Source organism: Ictidomys tridecemlineatus, chromosome 6 (assembly GCF_052094955.1).
Source record: "Ictidomys tridecemlineatus isolate mIctTri1 chromosome 6, mIctTri1.hap1, whole genome shotgun sequence".
In the NCBI taxonomy this organism is placed as follows: domain Eukaryota; kingdom Metazoa; phylum Chordata; class Mammalia; order Rodentia; family Sciuridae; genus Ictidomys; species Ictidomys tridecemlineatus.
Genome location: NC_135482.1, coordinates 42641574 through 42650008, shown reverse-complemented (window position 1 = coordinate 42650008; position 8435 = coordinate 42641574). Strand labels below are relative to the sequence as shown.

Genomic DNA, 8435 nt, shown 5'->3' with positions numbered 1-8435 from the left:
CTATATACAAAAATATATCAAGATCCAGGAAAACATCAAGATTCTGGTTCATAGAGAATCTAAAATCTTAACAGAAAATTAAATGCAATATTTTTAATTAAAAGACGTTTGATTACTGATGACCTAGATATTTGTATTTAAATATGTAGAATGGCTAATACTTCACTTAGCCAAAAAAGCTATTTTATTATAAATCAAATATGTGAAAATCAATTAGAGGAATGATTTCTATACTGACTTGAGAAACAGAGGTGAAGCTAGCTTTGTTAACCTATTATTGACTAAAATAAAAAAAATTTTAATGTATTATTAGACATGGAAATTTCTTGGTATGATATGATTATTTTTGTTCATGAATATGGAAAGCTGTAACAATGAATTTATTTATGTTGCCTATTGTAACAATGTGTTTTAAGAATACTGTACTTGAGAATGTTTAAGTTTCTGGCTTCCTTTGTTTCAGAGGGGATGATGATAGTCATTAACTGAGTACAATTATATTGTCAAAGAAGAAAAGGAAAAATTATTGTCCATAGATTTTCATGACATTTGTATTACATGTAACATATGTATGATCACCCTAGTAATCATTACAAGTTTTTGCCCTCTTTCTTTAAGAGTTGCATACATTTTTATGTTTACTTTCTTCCAAGTCATACCAACAACAATTGCCTATCATTGCTTTCATAAAGTGAAGAGTATGTTCACAAAAGCAATATTATCACAGTTAGACTAAAAAACCTATTGTTGATGCAAAGAAATGGAACAGGAGGTATATTGGTTCAACATAATGATGACCATAACCCCAAGATGAGTAGGTGCTTGTTTCTTATGGTGAAATCGAAGCAAATGCATGGTGTTCAGAAATCTATACTGATATCTGAGGAAATGTGGATCTGTATTTGTCATAAAAAATGTACTTTATTTAACTGTTGTTTTGGTGCTGTATTTATTTGAGCAATTGGAACATTGACAAATACAAACACAGGATTTAAAAAAACTCATCCATAAAACTAAACCCCATAAGGATCTATTTTATAAGAAAAAATGAGGGAAAAAATTATGACTATTCTTTCTGTTTTTCCTTAAATGTCTTCAAAAACCAATGTGGGTGTTTAGAAGTAGGTCCATTCAGGCAGAAAGGAAAACTATAAAGGAAAATCACTTAACAATCTATTTTAGAAATAACAAAAGCTTAGGGTTTGAACATGTCTCTAAAAGTGGGCCAGGATCAGCAAGGTGTCTCATTTTATCTAAAATAGTTTCCTTAAAACTTGAGTATTTCAAACATGTCAAAGATTCCATCACCTTCAAAGTTTCTTACTTAATCAGTGTGAAAAAGCCAAAGGATGCTAAAGAAGAGTGCTACGAAGTTCATTCTGGATGACTTTTATTAAATCCTCATTTTTTTGATTTATATTGATAAATACTTATACATTTTCTGTTTGCCAAGAAACATTGAACTCAACAAAAAGTTATTTTCTGAAATTTTGTTGTACTTTTGTTTCCCCTTTGGACAGATATTAGTAGGTAAGTAAAGAGACTAAAATAGACGAATTTAATAAAGCTCCATGTAGGTTCTTTGGGTAAGAGCAAAAGGCATTTTTGTTTTTCCAGTAATAAGGGTTTCTAACAAAAGAGCAAATAAGTACATTTATTGTTTTTAAGAATCCTGTTTCCAGGGTCAAAATGAATTTCTTCAGTTACATGTTAAAATTAAATCAATAAATGATAGTCACAAGATGAACTAAGGACATTGATAATGATGAGAAAGTATTCTCTGATTTATTAAAAATGGTAAATGCACTAAAAGTGGAAAATAACTATTTTTAGCAGTAGCTTTTGTTTCATCTGTGCTCTGGCCAGGGGCTAATGTGTATCTTTTCAATTGAAGCTAACTCAATTCCATATCACTTCCTTGTTTCCTAGGAAATAGGACAATGGTCATAACCCCATTTGCTATGAGTGACCTCAGTGAGACAACAAAAATGGTCATCAGTGTCATTGTTTTTTGCCCCGACCGGCAGGACACATCAACGTGGGCAGCGAACCTAGATGGGGAGGAATGAAGGGACAAGAGACACGAAGGGTGACAGCAAGACAAAAGTTCTGATCAGGCTGCAAACTTTTATTGTTCACACAGGGGTATTTATGGGCTGGGGATGGGGGGAGCTCTCTTATCGGCAGTTGCTAGAAGTCTTCACAAGGCGAGATAGCGCAGGATGTCTCAGGGAGATGGATGGCTGCAGGGTGTCTCCCAGGCGAGATGTCTCCTAGGGGGCTGTTTCTTGTAACTGTCAGGCTATTCTTTGAAGGAGAACTCCCTTTTGGTCCCTGGCATCTCCCCCTTACTTATATAAAATATATGACCATACCTTACCAGCCTATGTCTAATAGAGAAATCTTTAATTCTGTTACTTAGGGCTGGATAACCATACTAGCAAACATTAAGCCTACCTGTGTAGGTTAAAAATAAAGGCCTTAAACTAAAAACTATTCTGGCAATCCCTTTTGATGGTTATCAGGCATTCCTGTCTGAGAATCTCTTTTGCAGCTTCCAGTTTACTTATTTTTGGAAGTTACATTTAACTATTATTATCATTTAAAATGCCCAGGAATAGCAGTGTTTAGGCTTTGACTGTCTTTGCTAAGTGTTTAAGATGAAGCAAGTCAAACTGATTTTTGTTTCTACCTATTGTTAAGTCAGCTGAGTTACTCTGGAAATCCTTGGGAACTTCACAGCAGCTTCTCAGTTCTGCTAGTGCCATTTGCGCTAGGATGGGTCCAGGCCTTGCTTGACCATGTGGCTTCCCTTGGAAGCATCAGGGATGTCTCCCTTTTCTGATAACCCTCCTCTTCACAGCAAATGCACTGATTGGCTTTCTGTCCTCCACTGGTCTCATTAATCTCCCTGTTCAGGAGGTTATGTGGCCTAGGGTTGCAGAGCCCTTTGGAGAAGTCCCTTATTCCCTGACTCAGACTGACTCTGAGGGCAAGAGCCAAATATTGGTTTTCTTGGCCCTTTTAATTTAACTTTAATTTTAGAACTTAATCTTAAACATCCAGCAAATAAGTTTTAACAGCCTTATATTAATAGTACTGGGCTTTAATGTCTCTCTATCCTGTAGGTGATAACTCCTTATCTTAAATTAGCCCAGGTTGTGTGTTCTTAAATCAGTATCTCTGTAGAACAGCAACAAGCAATCCTTAGACCACCTATAAGCAAACTACAAACTAAAATTAACTAGGGTAAAAGCATATTTAGTTTATGTAATAGCTACCTTGAATTCTGGCAGAGTTATATATTATAATCCCCTGTTTGAGATCCTGGTAATCGTGACAAGAACCAACTTTTGGACACAACTTTTAAATGTACTGAAATCTGGTCTGCTTCTTTCATAGTCGCTCTCACATGTAGTGAGATGGGACATACAGCCTTATCTCAGGCAAGGCAGGGCTCTTTATAAATCTTAAGTACTATAGTTCTGAAGCTGATCATTTTATAAAGCCTTCATAAATTGTTGCTCAAGTTTACATGAACATTAGCTAACACATCACATCTACAACATGAACTAAAGGCTGAAAACTTCTACCCCCCCCTTTTTTTTTTTTTTTTTTTTAAGTAGCAAAGTACTTTTGTGTTGTACAATAAAACCTTCACACAGATTAGGCTCCCATTAACTAGAAAATACATTTAAATTGTATCTCAGTGTAAAGTAACATGGAATTTTACATATCTTATTGATAACAAATCCAGTTAGAGAACACAAATGATATAAATAAATCTCCAAGATTTTTTTTTTTTTTTAAGCCTAAAATTACCATATAACTTCAGAACACCAGCTTGATATAATGCTCTTTTGAAGCTTCTACCTTACAGACTTCTATACCTGGAAGATATGAATTAATAGCACCATAATTACATTGATGATTTTATATTGACCAAGTTTAGCTCTTAAAGAAATAACATTACAATATTGAAGAAATAACAGTTGTTATTTAACCATAGTTGTATAATTTTAAAAACTTATACATATAACCAATTTACACAGACCTTTTTCATCACTTGCTTAAACCCTTTTGTTAACTTAATCATATAGACTTTTTTTTTTTTCACATTTTGAAATAATACTTGTAAATTTCTGAATTTAAGCAATTATTTTATAGACATCAACATTTTATTATTGAAAACCTAGAAAAACTTATAAGCTTAATTTTAAAGACATCTTTACTTCTATCTGTTTACCCAGTTTAAATTGAACCATTTGAATCACGTGAATCAAAGATATTTGGATCCCTTTTTTTTTTTTTTTTTTTTTTTTTTTTTTGAGCGCTCTTTGTATATCTGCCAATTGTCATATAACTGCATAATATATGGACATACACACACACAGACATAGGACATACAACACATAACATGAGTGTAACACATACACAAGGCCTTGTAGTTTTTTTTTTTTTTTTTTTTTTTTTTTTTCATTGCAATGTTTAAAAACTCCACAGTTCATCAAAAATAGAACTGATCAGAAAGCATTAACTTGTCCATGAGCTCAAAAAATACAGAATCTAAGGAAAAAACAAGAGTCAAAATGACTGGCCAGTAATTAGTAAATATCATACAATTTACTTTTTGGTTTGGTCTTGTTTGTGTTCAGGTAAAAGGACACTTTTAAGAAAGGAGGATCTGTGGGGATGTAAACTTAAGAAATAAACCTGTGAGAAGGGTATAGCATCCTTTTAAATGTTGGCAGCGCGGTCTTCCATCTCCAGACGATGATAGTGAACCTGTATGGGCTTAGAGGCTAAAATATTAATCTGTTCTTTAATAAATTGAACCAGCCTGTTTATAATGCAGGGTCCTATGGACATTATTAAAAGTAAACCCAACAAAGGGCCTAATAGTGGAAGAAGGTAGGGTAAAAATCCATTAAGCCCAGTCCAGAGGGGATTTTCAAATAGTTCCCTTCGTCTCTTTTCTAGATCTTCTTGAAGCTGCTTAATTTTAGTCCGTACTATGCTTGATTTATTGGCATAAAAGCAGCATCGTTCCCCTAAGGCCAAGCAAACACCTCCCTGGTTAGCTGTCAGCAAATCTAAGCCTCATCTGTTTTGAAGGACAACTTCTGCCAGGGAGTCTATTTGGTCCTGTATATCTTTAATGGTTCCTGATAGAGTTTGTACATCATCTATAAGTTGCTGAGATAGACGACGGTAAGAGTGTATAGCTGTGCCTAAGCCAGCTGTACCTGTGCCCACAGCAGCTGTAATTCCAAGGGTGGCAAGGAGTGGTAAGGCCTGTATTGCCCTCCTATGTCTTTTAACTAAGGTGTCTAGGCTAGGAATGGGTAGAGGTTCATCTCCTGGGACAATAGTTATATCAGGGAGTAATAAGGCAAGAACACAGCCACCGGTCCAATTCGCTGGAAGCCTGGGGAAGGCTGAGTTTCCTCCACACATAAAAACTGTGCCACTGGGGGGACAGAGATGGGGTGGGTGAGGAATAATATTTTACTATTGAGCAATTTCCAAAGGAAGTAACTCTAACATCAATATCATAGGTATTATTCTGCATTGCGCCTAACTTACCTATGGAGGCCTCCTCCACCAGGTGCTTGCTGATAGTTTTAGTGCGGCAGTTCACTGCAGTGCTCCGGGGACCGAAGGCTCACTCGGAAGCCTTGGAACGTCTCAAGTTGTGCACCCCCTAGAGTGGCTCTCCAGCCCGGAGCCCTGGAGCGAAGGTCGGCTTCAGAATTTCCAGCAGTCTGGTCTTGTGATCTGGTTGGGCAGGGTCATCTCGCTGGGGAACTCCAAAATGTTAGACCAGGATGCAAGAAAAGACCACTGACTCCAATTAAAATCAAATTAAAGCAAGCTTATTATTTTGACAGGCCGGGCTGCCTCTCCCTCCCAAAACGGCGGGAACAAGACAGCCCCCACCTTTCCTATAGCCCAGCTTAATAGCCCAGAAAGTTACACAAAGGGGAGGTTAAAGATAACAGAACTCTGACAAGCATCACACGAATGGTAGTTTACATTTTTTGCCAGCCCCAACATCAGAATTTATGAGGACCATTAGAGTCTCAGAGAGGGTCGTTGTCTGGCCAGGGAAGGCCAATATTTATGAGGTGTCACTAAGTTTCAGAGAGGGTTGCTATCTGGTCAGAGAGCCAGGCATGGGTGAGTTCAAGGCATGGGCAGGCATTCCAAGCAGGTTCAGAATTTGTAGTAATTTATAGTAAATCTGTCTTGTTCCTGCTGGGATGGCTGCAACTCCATTAATATCTGTGGCCAGTATTTTTATTTTTCCAGTGAAATCATTATCAATAATACAAGGGAAGACCTGAACACCTTGTAAGGTAGTAGAGGCTCTTCCAAGAATAAGGGCACACGTATGAGATGAAGGGGGACCCATAATTCCAGTGGGTATTATCTGGGGCCCTTGCATGGAGTCTAATATTGTATCGGTGGTGGCACAGAGGTCCAATCCTGCGCTGCCTGGGGTGGCTCGTTGGAGGGAGGCAATCCTGGAGAAGGATTTTGAGGTAGGTTGGGAGTTTGGGAGGGAACAAACCTTATTGCCCCTAGGTTTGTCCTGGGGGAGGTCGGGGCCAGGGGCCGGCCCCGCAGGGAGTTTCCCGGGAAGCGGGAAGAAGTAGGCTGTCCAAGGGCATTTGTCTTAGATCTACACTCACTAGCCCAGTGACGACCTCTACCACATCTAGGGCAAGGGGTGGCTGGGGGCGGTTTAGCCCCGGTTTGAGGAGACACCATCCCTAGGCTTTGCTTGCCTGTCGGACACTCGCGTGCAAAATGGCCAGGCTGTTTACAAGTAAAGCAAGTACGTGAGCCAGGATTGCGAAAGGCCTTGGTAAAGGCAGCACCTATGGCCAGACCCATGGCATGGGCTGCACCCACCCCGGCACAGAGTCTAATAAAGTCAGAAAGTTCCCCTTTGTCCTTATGTGGTCGAAGAACATCCTGACATGCCGGGTTGGCGTTTTCAAAGGCAAGATGTTTTACAAAGGGGCTTTCGCTTTCGCTTGGTCCAAGCAGGCGCTCCGCGGCTAGGTTAAGCCGGGCAACAAAGTCGCTATAAGGCTCGTCAGGCCCTTGTCGGATTTTTGCCAGGGAAGTGGTAGCCGAGCCCTTTTGAGGGAGGCGTCTCCAAGCCTGTAAGCCAGCCGTCTGAATCTGCGCCAAAAGTCCAGCAGGGAAACGCGCCTGTTTAGGGTTAGTGTCAAAGGGCGCATTGCCCACTAGCTTAACATAAGTCCAGGATTTAGAGGAGGCCTTTGTTAAATTTTTTTGAGCAGTTTCCCGACAGTGCTCTTTGAAATCTGCATTCCATAACAGGAAGTCTCCGGCACTGAGGGTAGCTCGGGCTAAAAATTTCCAGTCATTAGGAGTAAGCCATTGTGCGCCGTGACTCTCTAGTAAAGCCAATGTGTAGGGCGCAGTGGGTCCATAGTGAGCACAAGCCTTTTTAAGTTTTTCAAGAAAGCGCAGGCTTAGTTTTTTGTAAGCACTCTGGGTTCCTTCCTGCCTAGGGGTGAACTCCTCATCCTCTGAGTCCTGATCTTCCTCTTGCCCTCCCCCCGCTTCATCCCCTTGATCCGTTTCCTCGGCTTCTTCCTCTAGATCTGTTTCCTCCGCTTTCTCCTCTTTGTCCTCTGCCTGGGCGGGCTTATCTGTCTGACTGCGGGTGACTGGGAAGGTGAGAACAGGCCGAGGGCGCGGCTTAGCCTTTGTATCGGATCGCCTTGGGCCAGCTCGGGTTGACTTTGTGCCTAAGGCTAATGAGCTGAGCTCAGAGTCAAGGGATCTTAATTCTTTTAAAAGTTGGATCTGTTCCCGTCTATGTTGGAGGGACTCTCGCAAGGGAGCCAGATCAGGCAGGGGAAGTGGAGAAAAAATGTCTGAGGGGGCAGTTGGCCCCTGAAGGGCCGGAGCACAAAAGGCAGGAGGGATATATGAGGGAGGGGGATGTGTAAGTCCTATAGGCTGTGGCAGGGTCCCGAGAGGTGGCGGGTCTTCTGAATGGTAGCGAACTGCTTCCTTCTCCAAGGTAGCCTCCTCCCCATGGGTCAATGTGTCTCCAGGATTTAAAACTGGATAAAGGCAGTTGGTAACCGTTGGAGCCTTATTTATTAGGGTGGGGTTTGGAGTGGGACCAGGAAGGTTCCCAGGGTCCTGGGGAGACTGAGAAGGGTCTGTGTCTATACTAACTGAAGGGCATGCCGAGGGGGGACAAGAGGTCTTTTGCATAGCCTCTTCCCCAATCCTGACAAGTTTTAAGGTGCAATTGTCAAAGGGTGAACTTTTAAGAAGTTCATTAATTAAGTTCCAGTAAGAAAATGTGGGAACAGGCACCTTTTCTGGGCCAAAGGATTCATAATAATCTTTTAAACAGTCTCCTACTCTAAGCCGTCTTT

At 40.4% G+C, this 8435-nt stretch overlaps 1 long non-coding RNA gene across 1 annotated transcript; it reads right to left on the bottom strand.

The window, feature by feature from the left end:
- Positions 1-2107: 2107 nt before the first annotated feature.
- On the bottom strand, positions 2108-6150 carry LOC144378604 (uncharacterized). Its single transcript, XR_013440444.1, has 2 exons — positions 5587-6150; positions 2108-3890 (listed from the first exon to the last, which is right to left on the bottom strand). It is a non-coding gene; the product is annotated as an uncharacterized LOC144378604 (long non-coding RNA).
- Positions 6151-8435: the final 2285 nt, after the last annotated feature.